This window comes from Bufo bufo, chromosome 6 (assembly GCF_905171765.1).
Source record: "Bufo bufo chromosome 6, aBufBuf1.1, whole genome shotgun sequence".
Classification (NCBI taxonomy): Eukaryota; Metazoa; Chordata; class Amphibia; order Anura; family Bufonidae; genus Bufo; species Bufo bufo.
This window is the reverse complement of record NC_053394.1, coordinates 329,773,132-329,797,764: the sequence shown is the minus strand read 5'-3', so window position 1 is coordinate 329,797,764 and position 24,633 is coordinate 329,773,132.

Sequence of the window (24,633 nt, the reverse complement as noted above, 5' to 3'; positions counted from 1 at the left end):
CAAAATGACAGCATTGAAAAACCTGTACTACCATGTTTGGTACCATAGCAGTAACACCTTAAAGAAAACAAAAGGTGCCTCTATTCTGTTTCATAAATCCATAGTGCCCACTATTACAGACACCTGCACAGACCCTAAAGCCCGTTTTCTTTTTATCAATTGTGAGATCTACCACCAACTCTACACCATAGTCTGTGTGTATGCCCTTAATCATGATCAGATGACCTTTCTTATTAAAATGCTGGAGCAGCTCTCTCAGTTTTCGAAGAGCTCTTTGATTCTTTGTGGCGATTTTAATCTCGCTATACACCCTTCTCTAGACTCTTCCACAGGCCGTGGCTCAGTAGCCTTTATCCGTCTTAATATACTACTTAAACAGCTCCATAACTTACAGCTTTTAGACATCTGGTGATTACAACGCCCTGATGATAGGGACTACACCTTCTTTTCACAACCTCACAAAAGCTACAGCCGTATTGATTATATCTTCTTGCAGCACAACCTACACCCACATGTTCACACGTCTTCTATTGGATCCATCCTACACTCTGACCAAGCCCCTATCTTCTGCTGCATCGTGGTCCCCCTTGACCCTAAAATGGCTTTTTCTTGGCGACTCAACGAATCCCTTCTCTTAGATTCCCTCTGTTTGGCAGGCCTGTGGCAAACGATCTGCAACTTCCTTGTAGACCATAGCTCAAACCCAACTTCCCCTCCATTGACATGGGAGACCTTGAAGTGTGTGACCAGAGAAGTCCTAATCAAACATGGGGCATGCTTGAAAAGGGAAGCTGCTCACCGCTTACATGCCCTTTTGACTAAGCTTCACTCATTAGAAGTCACCCATAAACGCTTACTTAAGGATTTTACTCTTAGGGAACTAATCCAGGTTCGCCATGACATTAGATCTTTGCTTGATTATAAGACCAAGAGATATAAGCAAATCTGTGCCAGGGCTTTTTATGAATGGGGCAATAAATCAAGCCGCCTGCTGGCACGTGCTTTGCGTGATAATAGAACCTCTATGTTTGTACCGGCTGTACGTCAGTCATCCGGTACTCTTGCATATTACACAGAGGAAATACTCTCCTCTTTCCATGCATACTACTCTTCCTTCTATAACCTACCTCAACCCAGTCATTTGTCTGACCTGGCTAGCAAACCTAGCTCGCTACAACAATACTTTTTCCGTACAGCTTTTCCTATTTTGTCTCATTAGAGGCTCCAGTTACTCAGAGAGCTTGAATCTGTGATTTCTTCTCTTCCAGGAGGTAAGAGCCCAGGTCCTGATGGCTATACTGCTGTTTTATGAAATATTTCAACCAGAACTGTCCCTTATTATGCTAGACACATTTATTAGTGTTTTGGCCACTCAGAATCCCCCCCCTCCTTTTTGCATGGACACGTGCTAGTAATTCCCAAAGAGGGGAAAGACCCCCATTTATGCTCCTTTATGCTCCAGTTATAGACCGATATCCCTTATCAATGTTGATGCTAAGATATATTCCAAAGTCCTGGCATGCCATTTTGGGAGGCTCGTGACAACACGTTGAAAATGTTCTCGATTATCCACCACGCCCAAAAATGGTGTTTACCTCTTATGTTACTTTCTCTTGATGCCGAGAAGGCCTTTGACCGGGTGGACTGGGGTTTCCTATGGGCTACCCTGAGACAGCTTGGGGTGGGGCAGACTATGCATAGTAGAATTCAGGCACTATATCACTCTCCCCAAGCTCAGTTGCGGGTTAATGGAGCATTATCGGAGCCCTTTACTATAAGCAATGGTACCAGACAGGGTTGTCCTTTGTCCCCCCTTCTGTATGTGCTCACAATGGAACATCTGCTTGTGGAAATACGCCAAAATGAGGCTATGCAGGGCTTTCGCCATGTGGGTCTTCATTTCAAATGCTCAGCCTTCACCGATCATCTCCTGGTTTACATCTCCCAGCCACAGCAATCCCTTCCAATGCTTATTTCGATACTCTGAGAGTTCAGTTCAGTTATTCTAATTAACTTAACTAAGAGCGTAGTGCTAAATGTTTCGTTAGATGACTCTACAGTTCAGACCTTACACTCCTAGTTTACTTTCTCGTGGAAACAGCAAGCTTTCAAGTATTTGGAGGTCCATATTCCGACATCCTCTCATGACATCTTTAAACTGAACTATGAAACCTTAATTCATTGCATTAAAGGTGATTTCACTAAATGAGATAGACAGAAGTTTTTTGTGACTGTGTAGGATCAATATTTAAAAATGAATGTTCTGTTTTAATTGCTTAATTCACCATATAATAGCAATTCTGGAACATCTATGTCACGCCAGTGACAGGTTTGAGAAGGTCTGAAAGAATATCTGCACATTAGTTATCTGACAGCCTCTTTTGGTTTCACTTTGTCTGTGTGTTGCTGGTATATCCACACCCCCTGTTCAGGTTTGGATCATGTGACCTTCACCTCCCCCTATTTAGTCTGACTTTACCCATCACTCCTTGCTCTGGATAGCTTCATTTGGTTTTTGGAAGAGCTGGAGTGTGGTTCATGGTGAAGTCCTGTTCGTCCATCACCCATCAGCCTCAGAAGTTAAGTGTTCCGCTTGTTGTGTTTTGTATTCCCCCCACCTTTGTTGTTCACTAGGCCTCAGCGAGACGCTGGTTCTTTCACCAGGGAAGGAGCGGGTTGTCTCTGCCCAGTCATTACTATTAGGGCAACTGAGGGCCACCAGGGTTTTCTAGGTTCCTGTGTATGGGCATCTCTACCATCGAGAGGTGCCCATACAGATAGGAGTTAGGGCCAGGAGCAGGGTTTCATAGGTGGTGACCCTTTTCCTTCCCTAGTGGTGAGGCCTAGTGTCTTTTCCATTCCTTCTTGTTGTCCTTTGGTGTTCTCCCCTACAACATCCGTGATATTATCCAGAGCCAATACCGCCATTTTTTGTTCTGATCTGTGCAGCTATGGATGCTATGACTGCACTGGTCAAACAGCTGCAAAATTTGACTTTGGAGGTAGCAGACCTCCGTGCAATGGTTTTGCAGATTCAGAGTCCACAGGCTGCTGGTTCCGGTGGTGAGTTCCAGGCCTGCCCTGAACCGAAGGTAGCTCTCCCACACAGGTTTTCCGGGGGAAGGGACAATTTCATCCGGTTCAGGGAGTCGTGTAAATTATACTTTAGGTTGCGTCCATACTCTTCTGGGGATGAGTGTTAACGGGTGGGTATGATTATTTCACTGCTAAAAGAGGATGCCCAATCTTGGGCCTTTTCTCTGCCGGATGAATTCTTTAGAGCCTTGGGTCTTATCTATGATGACCTGGATCGGTTCTCTCAGGCCGAGACCAAGTTACGGGGTTTGCGGCAGGGAGAACGTTCTGTTCTGCGGAGACCTATTGCTTAGAATTTAGGAGATGGGCTACGGGTCAGGGTCTCTGTCACGGGGTTCCGAAGGTGCACTCGGTCCCCCATCGCCCACAGACCTGTTGCTTAGCTTTGGGAATGAGGATCTGTGTTTGACCTCATTCCCAGGGCGGCTTTACTAGCTGGGTGGCTCCCTGCTCCTAAGTCTGCCTTGAGCGCCGAGCTGATCACTCGGTGCTCGACTGGTTGGTCTGTCGGTCATGTGACGCTGGCCACGTCACATGACCCTCACTCCCCACTATAAATACAGGCAGCCTGCTGGCTACAGGTTGCCTGTTAATTTCTAGGTTCCTGGCTATTTGTTGGACTGCTGAATACTTACCTGATCCTGTTCCTTGACCATCCTTTTGCCTGATCCTCCTGTACTGCGCATTCGTCCTGGTATTGTGACTTCGGCTCCCACCTGACTACTCTCTTAGGACTCCTCTTGTACTTCTCTGCTCTCCTGGTATTTGACCCCGGCTTCTCCTGACCATTCTTTGCTTAATCCTTTGTACTTTGTAGCTTTCCTGGTATTGACTCGGTCCGTTCACGTCCTGTTGTTTGTCTGTCTGTCATCCTTGCACTTATTCCAAGTTAGGGATTGCCGTCCAGTTGTCCCCTGTCATTAGGACTCGCGAGGCAAGTAGGCAGGGCCAGGGGTAAGGGTGGAGCGCAGTGGTCACTTCCCTTCTCCCCTGTGTGTGTGTGTACGCGACCGTTACAGATTAACAGGCCCAATAACCACTGTATTATGAATCCTCTGGTGACACTGACTGACTATGTCTCTAATCTGACGCAGATGGTGCAGGAGTTAGGGGAAAAACTCAGCTCTTTTGAGTTAGGGCAAGGCTCTTCCACTCCTCAGGCCTCCAGTCCGCATTTTGAGCCCCAGATTAAGCTCCCAGAAACCTTTTCTGGAGACCGGAAGAAGTTTCTCTCTTTTAAGGAGAGTTGCAAACTTTACTTCTGTTTGCGCCCCGTGTCCTCTGGGCCCGAGAGTCAACGCGTGGGCATTATCATTTCCCGATTACAGGGTGATCCCCAGGACTGGGCGTTCTCTTTACCTGCTGGCGCCAGTTGTTTATATTCTGTGGAGGGGTTCTTTCAGGCCCTAGGTACCCTCTATGATGAACCAGACAGGGCTCTAGTAGCCGAGATGACTCTAAAGGCACTGGTTCAGGGCAATTTACCAGCGGAGGATTATTGCACCCAATTCAGAAGGTGGTGTGTCCCCTCAGGATGGAACGAACCAGCCCTGAAGAGTCAGTTCAGGTCAGGTCTGTCTGATAAATTAAAGGATCTTCTGGTCAGTTATCAACTTCCAGAGACCTTAGAGGAGATGATGACCCTTGTTGTCCGACTTGACCGACGGGTTAGAGAGAGACGACAGGAACAACAGTTCTCTTCCCAGATGGTGGTCCAGCCAGAGGCCTATCCCAGAGACAATGCTGAGGTCTCCACCGAGGAACCCATGCAGGTTGGCATGACCCGAGGGAATCTTCGCCGCAGACGTGGAGAATGCTTTTACTGTGGAGATTCTCACCATTGGATCAACCAGTGTCCTAAGAAGGTCCTCTCTGTCAAGTCTCCTAAGGCAAGGCAACCTAAAGACCAGGTACACCCTGAATTTTCTAAATGTAAGCTTTCGGTACCCATTACGATTTCTCTGGGAGTAGATAAATAGCCGGGTAAGGCCTTTATTGATTCTGGCTCAGCGGCTAGCTTTATTGACTCTGAGTATGCTGTAAGATTGGGTATTCCTATGTTTGCCTTACCAACTCCTATCCATGTCATGGCTATTGATGCTACTCCTCTTATTGGTGGTACGGTGAGCTTATGTACCTCGGAGATTTCTCTAACCGTGGGTGTGTGCCACTCAGAGAGATGTTCGCTTCTAGTCCTGGAGAACCTACCTGCTGAGGTGGTACTAGGGTTGCCTTGGCTCTGACTACATAACCCCACTATAGATTGGTCCAATGGGGAGTTGGTGAGATGGGGGCCTAAGTGTGACTCGTGCCTGTCCGTGGTACAGGCTGGGGTCTCAGTAAAGTCTGATACTTTACCCTCTGTTGTTAGAGAATATTCTAATGTATTCTCATCACCAACCCCGGAGGTTCTACCCCCCCCCCCCCCCATAGACCTTATGATTGTACCATAGAGCTAGTAGAGGGGGCCAAGTTTTCTATGCCCGAACGCAAGGCCATGGAAGATTATATTAAGGAGAGCCTTGGTAAAGGGCATATTAGACCTTCTGTCTCTCCTATGGAGGCAGGGTTTTTCTTTGTTAAGAAAAAAGATGGTGGTCTTAGGCCATGTATCGATTACCGGAGATTAAATAAAATCACTGTCCAGAATAGATACTCCCTCCCATTGATTCCGGATTTATTTAACCAGGTCCTGGGGGCAACCTGGTTTTCCAAAATTGACCTGAAAGGGGCATACAATCTAATCCGAATCAAGGAGGGAGACGAATGGAAGACGGCGTTCAATACTCCGGTAGGACACTTTGAATATCAGGTGATGCCTTTTGGACTCAGCAATGCCCCAGCTGTGTTCCAAAACTTCATGAATGACATTCTTAGGGAGTTCTTAGGTAAATTTGTTATTGTCTATCTTGACGACATTTTGATATTCTCTCCTGACTTCGAATCCCATGTGTCTCATGTTAGACAAGTATTAGAGGTGTTGAGGGAGAATCAGCTATCTGCTAAACAAGAGAAATGTGTCTTTGGTGTGCAGGAGATTCTGTTTCTAGGGCATGTTCTGACTCCTCACGCCTTCAAGATGGATCCTGGTAAGGTACCAGCAATTAAGGAATGGGTAAGACCTTCATCCTTAAAGGCCTTACAACGGTTCTTAGGTTTCGCCAATTACTATCGTAAATTTATTATGAATTTTTCCGTAATTGCTAAACCGTTGACCGACCTTACTAAGAAAGGGGCGGATTTGGAGAATTGGTCTACTGAGGCCATTTCTTCATTTGAAAAATTAAAAAAGGCATTCAGTAGCGCTCCCATTCTGATCCAGCCTGATCAGGAGAAACCTTTTATTGTGGAGGTGGATGCGTCCGAGGACGGCGCAGGAGCAGTCCTTTCACAAGGTCCTGCTAGCCTCACTAATCTGAGACCATGTGCTTTCTTCTCCAGGAAATTCTCTCCCACGGAGAGAAACTACGACATAGGGAATAGGGAGCTGCTGGCCATTAAATGGGCATTTGAGGAGTGGAGGCATTTTCTGGAGGGGGCAAGGCATTGTGTAACTGTTGTCACTGACCATAAAAACCTTATGTTTCTCGAGTCTGCTAAGAGGTTGAATCCCCGTCAAGCCAGATGGGCTCTGTTTTTTACTCGTTTTGATTTTTCCATCACGTTCAGGCCGGGAAGTAAAAATGTGAAGGCGGACGCATTATCTCGGAGCTTCCAGGCTTTTCAACCTACTGAGGTACCACCTGAATCCATCCTACCAGCAAAAATCTTCTTAGCAGCTCTTACCCAGGATATCTCGGCTCGCATTAGGTCGGAACAACATCTGGCACCGGTATCCACCCCAACAGTTAAGTTGTTTGTTCCCGTACAATTTCGTCTCCAGCTGTTGGGTGAGTGTCACGATTCTGCCTTTTGTGGACATCCGGGTGTTGAGGGCACTAAGGATCTGGTTTCTAGATCTTATTGGTGGCCCACTCTAACTACGGATGTCAAGTCCTATGTGTCAGCCTGTGAGGTTTGTGCCAGGTCCAAGACACCTAGGACTCGCCCTGCTGGTAACCTACGACCCCTACCCATTCCCAGTAGACCCTGGTCCCATATCTCGATGGACTTTATAACTGACCTACCGCCGGCGGAGGGTAAGACTGTAGTGTGGGTAGTGGTGGATAGGTTTAGCAAGATGGTCCATTTCATTCCCCTGTCTAAACTCCCGAATGCCAAAACCCTGGAGTCTATTTTTGTGAAAGAAATTGTTCGATTGCATGGTATCCCGGAAAATATTGTTTCTGACAGGGGTGTGCAGTTTGTGTCCAAATTCTGGAGGGTCTTCTGTCAAAAATGTAAAATTTCATTGTCTTTTTCCTCTGCCTACCACCCTGAGAGTAATGGGCAGATTGAACGCCTTAATCAGTCTGTCGAACAATTCTTGAGGTCGTATGTTGCTGATGACCAGCAATTATGGGTGAAATTTCTTCCATTGGCTGAATTTGCTTTGAATAACCGTGTCAATTCTTCCGCTGGGGTCTCCCCTTTCTTTTGTAACCATGGTTTTCATCCCCGTTTTTATTCTGGGTCGTCCGTCTCCTCCTCTAACCCTGAAGCGGATAAACTCTCCTCCGAACTGTGCACAGTTTGGGCCCGGGTTCAATCGAACCTAGAAAAGGCTCAATGTTCTCAAAAACTCAAGGCCGATAGGAGACGTTCAAGGGGGGCAAACTTTCAGGTTGGGGATAAAGTATGGTTGTCCTCCAAGAATCTATCTCTCAAGGTAACTTCTAAAAAATTTGCTCCTCGTTTTATTGGACCATATAAGATCACGGAAGTGATTAACCCGGTATCTTTTAGGTTGGAGCTGCCCGAGTCATTCCACATTCATAATGTGTTCCATAAATCTCTGCTTAAAAAATATTTTGAACCGGTAGTACCATCAAAAGCCTCGCCTCCGCCGGTTCTTCTTAATGATGCTGTCGAGTATGTGGTGTCTAAAATAGTGGATGTCCGGAAGGTGCGTAATTCCTTGCAGTACCTGATTCACTGGAAGGGGTATGGACCTGAAGAGAGATCTTGGGTACCTGCCAGGGAGGTTCATGCTCCTAGACTTGTTCGTAAATTTCATTTAGAACACCCTGAAAAGTCATCGCCTGAAGTCTTGGGTCCGGTGGCCCCTCGTAAAAGGGGGGTACTGTCACGGGGTTCCGAAGGTGCACTCGGTCCCCCATCGCCCGCAGACCTGTTGCTTAGCTTTGGGAATGAGGATCTGTGTTTGACCTCATTCCCAGGGCGGCTTTACTAGCTGGGTGGCTCCCTGCTCCTAAGTCTGCCTTGAGCGCCGAGCTGATCACTCGGTGCTCGACTGGTTGGTCTGTCGGTCATGTGACGCTGGCCACGTCACATGACCCTCACTCCCCACTATAAATAAAGGCAGCCTGCTGGCTACAGGTTGCCTGTTAATTTCTAGGTTCCTGGCTATTTGTTGGACTGCTGAATACTTACCTGATCCTGTTCCTTGTCCATCCTTTTGCCTGATCCTCCTGTACTGCGCATCCGTCCTGGTATTGTGACCTCGGCTCCCACCTGACTACTCTCTTAGGACTCCTCTTGTGCTTCTCTGCTCTCCTGGTATTTGACCCCGGCTTCTCCTGACCATTCTTTGCTTAATCCTTTGTACTTTGTAGCTTTCCTGGTATTGACTCGGTCCGTTCACGTCCTGTTGTTTGTCTGTCTGTCATCCTTGCACTTATTCCAAGTTAGGGATTGCCGTCCAGTTGTCCCCTGTCATTAGGACTCGTGAGGCAAGTAGGCAGGGCCAGGGGTAAGGGTGGAGAGCAGTGGTCACTTCCCTTCTCCCCTGTGTGTGTACGCGACAGTTACAGTCTCTCTGAGAGACTGCAGGACGCATTGGTTTTTCATGAAAATCCTGAGTCATTGGAAGCAGCTATGTCTCTTGCTGTACGTCTTGATAGACGCCTGAGGGAGAGATCTAGGGGTCCTCACCTTCAGGACGTACTGTCCAATAAGGGTACTGCTTCCTTTGACACTTATGGTGGAGAGACACGGGTGGTTGTGCATTGTGATAAGCCTATGCAGTTAGGAGGAGCTACTCCTGGAACTATTGGCAAAAGCTTGGGACATGTGAAAGGAGTCTGCTTTTGTTGTGGCAAGAAGGGTCATTTGGTGAATATTTGTCTGTACTTGCAGCATCAAGGTGTAAACAAAAAGAAAAAACGTTTAATCCCCAAATTACTATTGGTAGTATGGGTGGGGAGCAAGAGAACCTACTTTTGTCTTTTACTGGTAGTACCCATTTTCTCCTGTCTGCCGAGGTGGCGCTAGAGTCCAAAACTGTGAAAATCAAACCATTTATCGACAGTGGGGCAGGAGTTAACTTGTTTGATGGACAGTTTGTACGCATTCACGGGTTGACTACTAATGCATTAGAGAATAGTATTTCTGTCTTTGCAATTGACTCAGCACCTCTCGCCCAAAAATGCCTGTCGCAGGTAGTGAATGACATTCATTTAAGAGTGGGTGATTTGCATCAGGAATCTATCTCCTGTTATGTGTTGGAGGGTCTGCCTGCTCCGTTGGTGTTGGGCTTACCATGGTTAAGCAAACATAACCCTAACATCGATTGGCAAGCGAGACAGATTCTCGATTGGAGTGATTTTTGCATGGACAACTGTCTTAATGCATCATTCTCTATCGTTACCACTAAAACTGTACCCTCGTTCATTTCAGAATTTTCTGATGTTTTCTCTGAGAGTGGTAATCAGGAGATGCCTCCACACCAGGAGTACAGGGAGTGCAGAATTATTAGGCAAATGAGTATTTTGACCACATCATCCTCTTTATGCATGTTGTCTTACTCCAAGCTGTATAGGCTCGAAAGCCTACTACCAATTAAGCATATTAGGTGATGTGCATCTCTGTAATGAGAAGGGGTGTGGTCTAATGACATCAACACCCTATATCAGGTGTGCATAATTATTAGGCAACTTCCTTTCCTTTGGCAAAATGGGTCAAAAGGAGGACTTGACAGGCTCAGAAAAGTCAAAAATAGTGAGATATCTTGCAGAGGGATGCAGCACTCTTAAAATTGCAAAGCTTCTGAAGCGTGATCATCGAACAATCAAGCGTTTCATTCAAAATAGTCAACAGGGTCGCAAGAAGCGTGTGGAAAAACCAAGGCGCAAAATAACTGCCCATGAACTGAGAAAAGTCAAGCGTGCAGCTGCCAAGATGCCACTTGCCACCAGTTTGGCCATATTTCAGAGCTGCAACATCACTGGAGTGCCCAAAAGCACAAGGTGTGCAATACTCAGAGACATGGCCAAGGTAAGAAAGGCTGAAAGACGACCACCACTGAACAAGACACACAAGCTGAAACGTCAAGACTGGGCCAATAAATATCTCAAGACTGATTTTTCTAAGGTTTTATGGACTGATGAAATGAGAGTGAGTCTTGATGGGCCAGATGGATGGGCCCGTGGCTGGATTGGTAAAGGGCAGAGAGCTCCAGTCCGACTCAGACGCCAGCAAGGTGGAGGTGGAGTACTGGTTTGGGCTGGTATCATCAAAGATGAGCTTGTGGGGCCTTTTCGGGTTGAGGATGGAGTCAAGCTCAACTCCCAGTCCTACTGCCAGTTTCTGGAAGACACCTTCTTCAAGCAGTGGTACAGGAAGAAGTCTGCATCCTTCAAGAAAAACATGATTTTCATGCAGGACAATGCTCCATCACACGCGTCCAAGTACTCCACAGCGTGGCTGGCAAGAAAGGGTATAAAAGAAGAAAATCTAATGACATGGCCTCCTTGTTCACCTGATCTGAACCCTATTGAGAACCTGTGGTCCATCATCAAATGTGAGATTTACAAGGAGGGAAAACAGTACACCTCTCTGAACAGTGTCTGGGAGGCTGTGGTTGCTGCTGCACGCAATGTTGATGGTGAACAGATCAAAACACTGACAGAATCCATGGATAGCAGGCTTTTGAGTGTCCTTGCAAAGAAAGGTGGCTATATTGGTCACTGATTTGTTTTTGTTTTGTTTTTGAATGTCAGAAATGTATATTTGGGAATGTTGAAATGTTATTTTGGTTTCACTGGTAAAAATAAATAATTGAAATGGGTATATATTTGTTTTTTGTTAAGTTGCCTAATAATTATGCACAGTAATAGTCACCTGCACACACAGATATCCCCCTAAAAAAGCTAAAACTAAAAACAAACTAAAAACTACTTCCAAAAATATTCAGCTTTGATATTAATGAGTTTTTTGGGTTCATTGAGAACATGGTTGTTGTTCAATAATAAAATTAATCCTCAAAAATACAACTTGCCTAATAATTCTGCACTCCCTGTATGACTGTCCCGTCAATCTTATTCCCGGAGCTAAATTGCCAAAATCTCGGTTGTATAATCTTTCGGAACCCGAAAGAAAGGCAATGCAAGAATATATCACCGAGAGTTTGGCAAAGGGACATATTAGACCATCCAAGTCCCCAGTGGCTGCTGGATTTTTCTTTGTAAAGAAAATGGATGGTACCCTGAGACCATGTCTGGACTTCCGTGAGCTCAATCTTATTACCGTCCGTGATCCTTACCCCCTTCCTTTGATTCCGGGTTTGTTTAATCAGATTGTCGGTGCCAAGGTGTTCTCTAAATGGGATCTGAGGGGGGCATATAATCTGGTAAGGATCAAGGAGGGGGATGAGTGGAAGACCGCATTTAATACCCCTGAGGGTCATTTTGAAAACCTGGTCATGCCCTTTGGGTTAACCAATGCTCCTGCGGTTTTTCAACACTTTGTCAATGACATCTTTCATCATCTGGCGGGGAGGTTTGTCGTTGTATACCTTGATGACATACTAATTTATTCACCTAATATGGAGACTCATCAGGATCATGTGAGACAGGTGTTACAGATCTTAAGAGAGAATAAGTTGTATGCTAAGATGGAAAAGTGTGTATTTGCTGTACAGGAAGTGAAATTTCTGGGTTACCTGCTCTCATCCTCAGGTTTTCGTATGGATCCCGAGAAGGTCCGTGCCGCGTTGGACTGGGATCGACCCGAATATCTGAAAGCGCTTATGCGGTTTTTGGGGTTTACCAACTACTACCGTAAATTTATCTTGAACTATTCATCGGTGGTTAAACCTTTAACAGACATGACTAGGAAGGGTGCTGATATTTCCATCTGGTCTGATACGCCATTACAGGCCATTTCTGCTGTGAAAGAATGTTTTGCTTCGGCCCCTATTCTGGTGCAACCGGACGTGTCTCAGCCATTTATTGTAGAGGTTGACGCGTCTGAGGTTGGGGTAGGAGCAATATTGTCGTAGGGTCCTTCACCCAGTAAATGACACCCATGTGCATTTTTTTCTAAAAAACTCTCGACTGCTGAAAGGAATTATGATGTGGGGAATAGGGAATTGCTGGCCATTAAGTTGGCTTTCGAGGAGTGGTGGCATTGGTTGGAAGGAGCAATTCATCCTATTACGGTAATTATGGATCACAAGAATCTGGCCTACTTGGAGTCGGCTAAGCGACTGAACCCAAGGCAGGCCAGATGGTCATTGTTTTTCACCAGATTTAACTTCATCGTCACTTATCGCCCTGGGGTTAAGAACGTCAAGGCGGATGCTTTGTCACGTAGCTTTCCTGGGGGCGGGGGGTGAGTCTAATGACCCTAGTCCCATTTTATCTGAAGGGGTGGTTATATCCGCTATTTATCCTGATCTCGAGGCCAGGGTGTTGGAGGCACAGGAGGATGCTCCGGACTCTTGTCCTCAGGGGAAATTGTTTGTTCCCTCCGAATTACGTCACAAGGTGTTCGAGGAACATCACTGTACGGTGCTTGCTGGGCACCCTGGGAGCAGATCGACTGTCGATCTCATCTCTCGCAGATTCTGGTGGCCGGGGTTGCGTAAGTGTATTGAGGACTATTTGTCAGCCTGTGGTACCTGTGCACGTGCTAAGGTGACACATAATCGGCCTTCCGGATCTCTACTTCCATTGCCCATCCCGTCCAGACCGTGGACCCATTTGTCTATGGATTTTATCACGGATTTACAGAATTTTTCGGGAAAGACTGTGATTCTAGTGGTTGTCGATCGTTTTAGTAAAATGGCACACTTTATTGCATTACCTAGTCTACCCAATGCTAAAACTCTTGTGCAGGTGTTTGTCGACAACATCGTGAAACTACATGGCATTCCCTCTGATGTGTTGTCCGATAGAGGGACTCAGTTTGTTTCCAGATTCTGGAGAGCGTTCTGTACTCGTCTGGGTGTATAATTGTCCTTCTCTTCGACTTTTCATCCTCAGTCGAATGGACAAACGGAGCGCACTAATCAGAATCTGGAGACTTACTTGAGATGTTTTGTTTCAGAGAATCAAGGACAGTGGTCTTCATTTTTGTCGTTAGCTGAGTTTGCTATAAATAACCATAGACAGGAATCCACTGATAAGTCGCCGTTTTTTGGGGCATATGGGTTCCATCCACAGTTTGGTACATTTTCTGGTGCTGATAATTCCGGCATTCCTGAGGAGGAACGATTTTCCTCTTCTTTGTCTTCAAAAATAACCTGGAAAAGATGGGCAACAGGTATAAGCGTGCGGCTGACAGGAGACGTATGAGTGGTCCGGACCTGAGAGTGGGTGATTCTGTGTGGCTGTCTACAAGAAACATTAAACTTAAGGTACCTTCTTGGAAGTTGGGACCAAGATTTATTGGTCCATATAAGATCACTGCCATTGTTAACCCTGTAGCCTTCCGTCTTGAACTACCTCAGGCATTGAAAACCCATAACGTATTTCATAAATCGTTGTTAAAGAAATATGTTGAACCTGTTGAACCGTCCTCCTTGCCTCCCGCTCCTGTCATGGTGGACGGCAATTTAGAATTTCAGATAAACAGGATTGTGGACTCCCGAGTTCTCCGGAGATCCCTCCAGTATCTTGTTCATTGGAGAGAGTACGGATCAGAGGAGAGGATGTGGGTTCCAGCGACCGATGTTAATGCTAGCCGTCTGGTGACAGCATTCCACAGAGCTTATCCTGATAAGGTCGGTCCTGGGTGCCCGGAGGTCACCCGTAGAAGGGGGGGTACTGTCACACAGGTTTGAGAAGGACTGAAAGAATATCTGCACATTAGTTATCTGACAGCCTCTTTTCGTTTCACTTTGTCTGTGTGTTGCTGGTATGTCCACACCCCCTGTTCAGGTGTGGATCATGTGACCTTCACCCCCCCCCCCCCCCCCCCCCCCATTTAGTCTGACTTTACCCATCACTCCTTGCTCTGGATAGCTTCATTTGGTTTTTGGAAGAGCTGGAGTGTGGTTCATGGTGAAGTCCTGTTCGTCCATCATCCATCAGCCTCAGAAGTTAAGTGTTCCTTGTATTCCCCCCACCTTTGTTGTTTACTAGGCCTCAGCGAGACACTGGTTCCTTCACCAGGGAAGGAGCGGGTTGTCTCTGCCCGGTCATTACTATTAGGGCAACTGAGGGCCACCAGGGTTTTCTAGGTTCCTGTGTATGGGCATCTCTACCATCGAGAGGTGCCCATACGGATAGGAGTTAGGGCCAGGAGCAGGGTTTCATAGGTGGTGACCCTTTTCCTTCCCTAGCGGTGAGGCCTAGTGTCTTTTCCCTTCCTTCTTGTTGTCCTTTGGTGTTCTCCCCTACAACTTCCGTGACAATCTATTCAAATGATTCTATCTTGTGCCAATCCTTTAGTATTTCTACTAGAAGTTATGAATGAATTGCTATTAGCCTTCAGTAAGGGTACAGAAGGGGGGTAACCAGTTGTGGGTGTGTCCCTGCACAGTCTGCAAATGACAGCACTGATTGGATAGAGGGAGTCTGTGCAGGTACACGCCCCCAACTGGTTACCAAAACTCTGTACCCTTACTGAAGGCTAATAGCAATTCATTCATAACTTCTAGTAGAAATAATAAAGAAATGGCACAACATAGAGCCATAAGAATAGATGCTCCAGAATTGCTATTACATAGGGAATGCATGAAGCTATTGAAACAGGCATGTCAGGATTAGTGAAAGGACCTCTTTAAAGGGTTTTTCCAAGATATTTTAACAAATGGACACAAAATAAAACAAAAAACATAACACGACTTTTAACCCCTTAAGGACCGGGCTCATTTTCACCTTAAGGACCAGGCCATTTTTTGGAAATCTGACCAGTGTCACTTTAAGTGCTAATAACTTTAAAACGCTTTGACTTATCCAGGCCATTCTGAGATTGTTTTTTCGTCACATATTGTACTTCATGACACTGGTAAAATGAAGTCAAAAAAATTATTTTTTTTGCACAAAAAAATACCTAATTTAACAAAAATTTGGAAAAATTTGCAAATTTCAAAGTTTCAGTTTCTCTACTTCTGTAATACATAGTAATACCCCAAAAAATTGTGATGACTTTACATTCCCCATATGTCTACTTCATGCTTGAATTGTTTTGGGAATGATATTTTATTTTTTGGGGATGTTATAAGGCTTAGAAGTTTAGAAGCAAATCTTGAAATTTTTCAGAAATTTACAAAAACTCAATTTTTAGGGACCAGTTCAGGTTTGAAGTCACTTTGCGAGGCTTACATAATAGAAACCACCCAAAAATGACCCCATCTATGAAACTACACCCCTCAAGGTATTCAAAACTGATTTTGCATACATTGTTAACCCTTTAGGTGTTGCACAAGAGTTATTGGCAAATGGGGAGGAAATTTGAGAATTTGATTTTTTTGTCTAATTTTTCATTTTAACCCATTTTTTCCACTAACAAAGCAAGGGTTAACAGCCAAACAAGACTGTATCTTTATTGCCCTGACTCTGCTGTTTACAGAAATACCCAATATGTGGCTGTAAACGACTGTACGGCCTCACAGCGGGGCGTAGAGTGAAAGGTGCGCCGTATGGTTTTTGGAAGGCTGATTTTTATGGACTGGTTTATTTACACCATGTCCCATTTGAAGCCCCCTGATGCACCCCTAGAGGAGAAACTCCCTAAAAGTGACCCCATCTAAGAAACTACACCCCTCAAGGTATTCAAAACTGATTTTACATACGTCGTTAACCCTTTAGGTGTTGCACAAGAGTTATTGGCAAATGGAGAGGAAATTTGAGAATTTCATTTTTTTGCCTAATTTTCAATTTTAACCCATTTTTTTCACTAACAAAGCAAGGGTTAACAGCCAAACAAAACTGTATCTTTATTGCCCTGACTCTGCTGTTTACATAAACACCCCATATGTGGCTGTAAACTACTGTACGGCCACACAGCGGGGCGTAGAGTGAAAGGTGCGCCGACTGTTTTTTTGACACCATGTCCCATTTGAAGCCCCCCTGATGCACCCCTAGAGTAGAAACTCCATAAAAGTGACCCCATCTAAGAAACTACACCCCTCAAGGTATTCAAAACTGATTTTACAAACTTTGTTAACCCTTTAGGTGTTGCACAAGATTTAATGGAAAATAGAGACACAATTTCAAAATTTCACATTTTTGGCAGATTTTCCATTTTAATATTTTTTTTCCAGTTACAAAGCAAGGGTTAACAGCCAAACAAAACTCATTATTTATGGCCCTGATTCTGTAGTTTACAGAAACACCCCATATGTGGTCGTAAACCGCTGTACGGGCAGACGGCAGGGCGCAGAAGGAAAGGAATGCCATACGGTTTTTGGAAGGCAGGTTTTGCTGGACTGTTTTTTTCGACACCATGTCCCATTTGAAGCCCCCCTAATGCACCCCTAGAGTAGAAACTCCAGAAAAGTGACCCCATTTTAGAAACTACGGGATAGGGTGGCAGTATTGTTGGTACTAGTTTAGGGTACATATGATTTTTGGTTGCTCTATATTACACTTTTTGTGCGGCAAGGTAACAAGAATTAGCTTTTTTGGCACCGTTTTTTTTTTTTGTTATTTACAACATTCATCTGACAGGTTAGATCATGTGGTAATTTCATAGAGCAGGTTGTCACGGACGCGGCGATACCTAATATGTATTAAATTTTTTTAATTTATGTAAGTTTTACTCAATGATTTCATTTTTAAAACAAAAACAAGTTTTAGTGTCTCCATAGTCTAAGAGTCATAGTTTTTTCAGTTTTTGGGCGATTATCTTAAGTAGGGTCTCATTTTTTGCAGGAGGAGATGACGGTTTGATTGGCACTATTTTGGGGTGCATATGACTTTTTGATCGCTTGCTATTACACTTTTTGTGACGTAAGATGAGCGAAAATTGCTTTTTTTACACAGTTTTTTTTTTTTTTTTTTACGGTGGTCACCTGAGGGGTTAGGTCATGTAATATTTTTATAGAGTCGGTCGATACGGACGCGGCAATACCTAATATGTATACTTTTTTTTTATTTATGTAAGTTTTACACAATGATTTCATTTTTGAAACAAAAAAAATTATGTTTTAGTGTCTCCATAGTCTAAGAGCCATAGTTTTTTCAGTTTTTGGGTGATTATCTTAAGTAGGGTCTCATTTTTTGCGGGATGAGATGACGATTTGATTGTTACAATTTTGGCGTACATGCGACTTTTTTGATCACTTTTATTACCTTTTTTTGGGAAGTAAGGTGAGCAAAATTTCAATTTCATCATAGTTTTTTATTTTTTATTTTTATGGCGTACACCGTTCGGGTAAAGTAACATGACCGTTTTATAGATCAGGTCGTTACGGACGCGGCGATACCAAACATGTGTAGGGAATGTTATTTGTTTAATTTTTAATCAGTGATAAATGTGTTTTTTGATTTTTACTTTTTTTTCACTTTTTTTCACTTTTTTTTTTACCCAGACCCACTTGGTTCTTGAAGATCCAGTGGGTCTGATGTCTGTATAATACAGTATAGTACAATATATATTGTTCTGTACTGTATTTTACTTACACTGAACAGATCTATGCTTTCAGCACAGATCTGTTCAGCACCATGGACAGCAGGACGCCTGAGAGGCGTCCTGTTGCCATGGGAACCTTCCCCGTCTGCTCAGAACTGCGCAGACGGGGAAGGGTAAGGATGGGATCTGGCGGGGGGCTGTCTGGGAGCTCTCTCCCTCTCCATCGGGGGGCTGCAAAGGCACAGCAGCCCCCCGATCGGAGAGGGAGGGAGCTCCCTCTTTCTGTTAACTTTTTCCATACAGCGGTCCGTACGGCTGACATCGCAATGTGCTGGCACCCTGGTATACCCACTCTACACCAACGATTATTCAATGGGAGGCGGGCGGGGGATCGCGATCCCGCCTGCCGCACCGCCTGCCGCACCGCCCGCCTCCCGCACCGCCCCCACCGCCCGCAACACCCCTCCTGCACCTCCCACCGGGCTAAAATCATTCAGAGGTGCAGGGGGGGGTGATAAAAATATATTTTCGGCACACTAAAGTTTCTGATCGCCGCGGTCAGGGACCGCAGCGATCAGAAACTGCAGAAAGCGCAACAAACCGCAGGTCTGAATTGACCTGCGGTTTGTTGCGATCGTGGACATGGGGGGGTCACGGGACCCCCCCGCGCATTTAGCCGAGGTGCCTGCTCAATGATTTGAGCAGGCACCTTGTTCCGATCACAGCTGGCCGGGCGGCAGTGATCGGAACAACACATGACGTACCGGTACGTCATGTGTCCTTAAGGACTCGGGAAACATGCCGTACCGATACGTCATGTGTCCTTAAGGGGTTAAATGTCTTATCACTCCAGCACCATTGCCTCTGTCCCCACTGATCCTGCAGCGATGACATCACAACCATTATTCACGTGACCATTGCTACAAATCACTTTGCTCAGCACTCGTTCTTGCACACATGACTGATGACTGCTGCGGACAGTGCTTAGCTGTTACATAAATGATCATCATACCTCCCAACCATCCCAGATCCAGCAGGACAGTCCTAGATTTCAATGGCTGTCCCACGGTCCTGGAATGGCTGAGGTAGTCCTGGTCTTAGCTGTCTTTGGATCAATAGAACGCAGAGACAGCTGATTGTAATGGTAAAGCAGGGAGCTGACCGCTCCCTGCTTCACCATACAGCTCGGCTGCCGCTCCCCCACTTTCCATTAACCTAGTCATCAGGAGGGAAAGGGAGCATCGGGAGGAAGATGTGGAGCTCTGACTATGACTTGCTGTGTTTCAGTGTTCGTCTGTCTGCAGTGGTGTTTAAACTCAATCGCTGAAGGACCTGTTATGATGTCAGTAGGCAAAGTACAGCATTGGTGTTGAAGGACCTGCAATGACATGTGATCAGAGCATGAGGAGGAGGAACTTAGCAGTGGAGAGAAATCCTTGGGAAGTACCTGTGATTGATTCAATGTAAGAGGCTGAGAGCCTGGGATATGCTGGGAGTTGTAGTTTTCTTATACTCCCTCTCTGCTTTGAGGGAGAAAGTAATGTTATTTTCCTAGCACTGTAGGTTTGAAAGGAGGGGAATGATGTTTAACATTGGACTGTATATTGGAGGCAGTTGGGGGGAGGTAATGATACTATTTACATGGGACTATATGTTGAAAGGGGCTGGAGAGAGGGAGTGAAGTAATTAGCAAGGGGCTGTACATTGGATGAGGCCAGGGGCGGACACAGACCTCAGAGGGCCCCTGTGCAAAGAATGTGCCTCGCCCCCCCAACCCCCCAAACCACACATACAGATGTACACATATACAATACGTGCATAATCCTGGAAGACCAAGCAGCATATAAGGACCAGGAGCACAGCGCTGGCCCAGGAAGCAACATTTAATAAGTACAGTAACAATGAAAAAGGGGGGGAAATGAAAAAAAAAATTGATACAGTGACCCCTTTAAGGCTGCACAGTGCTTTTGGTCAACAATGTGTCGTGCAACCAAGGATCACAGCAGCACAATTCTGCTATGCATTGAGTTAAAATGAATGGGGTTGTATTGTGACCTTGAAGTTTCTTAAAATCACAATCGAAAAGTTGCAAGAAATTCAGCAGGTTGGATTTTTGTGACCGTAAGGTCACGGCCCCATTTACTTTTACTAGTTGTGATGTATCGTAGTGTCGCTGCAATCTTTGGCTGCACAATGTGCCACAAGGTGGCGCCAGCCTAAGGGCCCATTTAGACGGCTGTGCTTTACAGTCCGCAAATTGCGGATCCACAAAATATGGAGACTGGCCGCTTGCGTTCTATGATAGAAAATGCCTATTCTTGTCTGCGATTGCGGACAAAAATAGGACATGTTCTATCGTTTTCGTGGGGCTTCGGACAACACACGATGTACCGCCCGCATCTTCTGCGTACCTGTTGAAATTAATGGATCCACACCCATTCTGCAAAATTGCGGAACAGATGTGGACTCCTTCATACGGCCATCTGAATGAGCCCTAACACATACTGGACTTTCATACATGCAACCACTCTTTTTCACACATCCTCACACATGCAGGCACTGTCACATATGCAGGTACACACATACACAATTGTACACATGCAGGCACTGTCACACATGCAGTCACTCATACACACTGTCACACACACTGTCACATATGCAGGCACACACATACACAACATGCACACATGCAGGCACTGTCACACATGCAGTCACTCATACACACTGTCACACATGCAGTCACTCATACACACTGTCACACATGCAGTCACTCACACATGCAGTCACTGTCACACATGCAGTCACTGTCACACATGCAGTCACTTACACACTGTCACACATGCAGTCACTGTCACACATGCAGTCACTTACACACTGTCACACATGCAGTCACACATGTAGTCACTGTCTCACATGCAGTCACTCACACACTGTCACACATGTAGTCACTGTCACACATGCAGTCACACACACTGTCACACATGTAGTCACTGTCTCACATGCAGTCACTCACACACTGTCACACATGCAGTCACTCACACACTGTCACACATGCAGTCACTGTCACACATGCAGTCACTCACACACTGTCACACATGCAGTCACTCACACTGTCACACATGCAGTCACTGTCACACATGCAGTCACTCACATACACTGTCACACATGCAGTCACTCACATACACTGTCACACATGCAGTCACTGTCACACATGCAGTCACTCACATACACTGTCACACATGCAGTCACTCACATACACTGTCACACATGCAGTCACTCACATACACTGTCACACATGCAGTCACTGTCACACATGCAGTCACTCACATACACTGTCACACATGCAGTCACTCACATACACTGTCACACATGCAGTCACTCACATACACTGTCACACATGCAGGAACTATTTTACACTACATTACATACAGATCCCTTCCTCACCTCCTGGCTGTATTGCTGGTTCTGGTGTCCTCAGCCAGGCTCCTCCCCCTCTCAGTAGCAGGCTCCTCCCCCTCTCAGTAGCAGGCTCCTCCCCCTTCTTGTAGCAGGGCTCTGTCTCCACACAGCAGCAGTGGGTCCTTCCTTCCTCACTAATTAGCAGTGCTGGCCCATTGGAGGAGAGGCTGTCAGCACTTTTGAGTGACAGTTTTTAGACCAATCAGCTCTCCATCTCCTGATCAGTAAGGTTGGGTCCACAAGGTCCTATTTTTGAGAAAATTTTGTAAAAATCAGACCCTGTGGACACAGCCTTACTGACCAGGAGTGCTGATTACACTAAAACCTGTCAGCCCTCCTATGAATCAGGTGGTATGTCCGCCCCTGGATGAGGCTGTAGATAGAGAGTGATGTTATTGACATGGGACTGTATTTTAGAGGGATCTGGGGAAGTGAGTAATGTTATTTACATGGGATTGTGTATTGGAGATGTCTGGGGTGAACATCATTTATGCTGGAGGGCACTATGGAGGGCATTATAAGTACTGTAGGAGTTGGGATAATCCAATGAAATTCATCCAGATGCAAAATATCATTGAAAAATGGCTATAAAGAAAGGAAAGTGTGGCCGTTTTTAACAGCTTTTTTTTTTTTTTTTTTTTTACATTTGTCTGCATGTAGCCTTATATGGGACTGTATACTGAAGGCAAATGGGGGAAAGAATGACATTATTTACATGGGACTGTAAGTTGGAGGTGGCTGAAGGGAGAGGAGAGATGTTATTTACATAAGATTATATGTTGGAGGGAGCTGAAGGGAGGCAAGTGATTTTTTTTACTCACTCTGAAGGGGGCACATGTGGGCATAACTAGTGTGAAGGGGCACATCCGGGTAAACTATTGTGAAGGGGTATATCTCCACATAACAAGTGTGAAGGGGCACATCTGGGCATAGCTAGTGTGAAGGTGCACATTTGGGCATAACTAGTATGAAGGGGCACATCTGAGCATTACAAGTGTGAAAGGGCACATCTGAGCATTACTTGTGTGAAGGGGGCTCATGTGGGCATAACTATTGTGAAGGGTACAGCTGGACATTAATATTGTGAAGGGGGCTCATGTGGGCATGATTATTGTGAAGGGGTACAGCAGGACAAAAATATTGTGAAGGGGCACATCTGGGCATAACTATTGTGAAGGGGCACATCTGGGCATAACTACTGTGAAGGAGGCACATCTAGGCATAACTATTGTGAAGAGGCACATCTGGGCATAACTAGTGTGAAGGGGGCTCATGTGGGCATAACTATTGTGAAGGGGTACATCTGGACATAAATATTGTGATGGGGCACATCTGGGCATAACTATTGTAAAGGGACACATCTGGGCATAACTACTGTGAATGGGGCACATCTGGGCATTACTACTGTGAATGGGAACATCTGGGCATAACTAGTGTGAAAGGGCACAGCTGGGCATAACTACTGTGAAGGGGGCACATCTGGGCATAACTAATAAGAAGGGACACATCTGGGCATAACTAGTAGGAAGGGACACATCTGGGCATATATACTGTGAATGGCACATATGTGGGCACAACTACTGTGAAGGGGACACAATGTGGGCATAAATATTGTGTGGTGGCATAAAGGTGAAATAATTACTATGTGGGGGCATTAAGGGGACTGGGTACGATTGGGTGTGTATAATTATGTTTTGGGCGGAGTTACAGGCTTAGCTTATTATGAAAGCATTTGCCTTGGTGCACTATTAATGCGGCACAAAATGTCCCTCTTTATACTTTTTGAAAGTTGGGGTTATGCGTGATGTTTTACTACTTTTGCACAATAAAAGCACATTTCATGGAATAAAGGATAGGATAGAGATAGAGTGCAAAATGTGAACTTTATTGATGTTTGAATGCGGTGCAAGTATTTGGTTTGACTTATTTTACATTGTGATCCAGGCACCGGTTGACATCTGAGGTGTGGCATCAACAAACAGCCTAATTAGGCACAGTGGTGATTAAGTGGGCAAGCGCTCGTCTTTTCACTCCTCTTCTGGAAAAAAGACTCCACATATGTGATAGAGAGAAGAATGCTCTGCAATTGATGGATGAGAGGGGATAACATGCACAGAAGTCCATGTTACCCTTTCCCTTGGGGTCATGTACAGTAGTTATACAGGGAGAAGATCTATAGCTTTTTCTTCTCTCTGAAGCAAGTCAGCACATCCCTCACTAGGCTCAGAAACTGTGCCAGGACCATCACTTGTGAGTACCAGCTGTATTATATGGCTGGCACTCTGCTTTCACTGCCTGGATCAGAGATAAATCTAAGCCTGGCAGTTGAACCCGTCAGATGCCATGGTCAATAAACATTGTGGCGTCTGACTGCTTAGACAAAAGAAGGGGGGTACCCCTGTACTACCCTGTTCGTTCTGTTTTTTTTCCTTTCAGTTTTGTCCCCATTGAAAATGAATGGGGACAAAACTAAAGCGTTGTGCTGTGGTTTTGAGACCCTGTGCCAGATCTCAAAACTGGACAGCACAACACAGATCTGAAATTATCCATAATAGTTTAAATTTAAATGTATTCTGCAGTAGGATGACCCCAAACATACAGTCTATGTCATTAAGAACTATCTTTAGTATAAAGAAGAACAAGGAGTCCTGAAAGGGATGATATGGCCCCTACAGAGCCATGATCTCCACATCTTTAAGTCTGTCTGGAATTACATGAAGAGACAGAAGGATTTGAGCAGGTCTACATGCACTTAAGTTCTGTGGTTAGTTCTCCAAGATGTTTGGAGCAATCTCCCTGACGATTTCCTTCAAAAACGGTGTACAAGTGTACCTGGAAGAATTGATGCTGGTTTGAAGGCAAAGGGTGATCACATCAAAAATCTATCTGATTTAGATTCTCTGTTTGTTAATTCCCCTTGCACTTTCTTAATGGATAACTATTAACGCTTCTATTTTAGAAAGCATTCATAATTTACGGAACTTTTTCTATAGCTGCCTCAAAACTTTTGCACATCACTGTACAGCCAGGTCCATAAATATTGGGACATCGACACAATGCTAACATTTTTGGCTCTATACACCACCACAATGGATTTGAAATGAAACGAACAAGATGTGCTTTAACTGCAGACTGTCAGCTTTAATTTGAGGGTATTTGCATCCAAATCAGGTGAACGGTGTAGGAATTACAACAGTTTGCATATGTGCCTCCCAC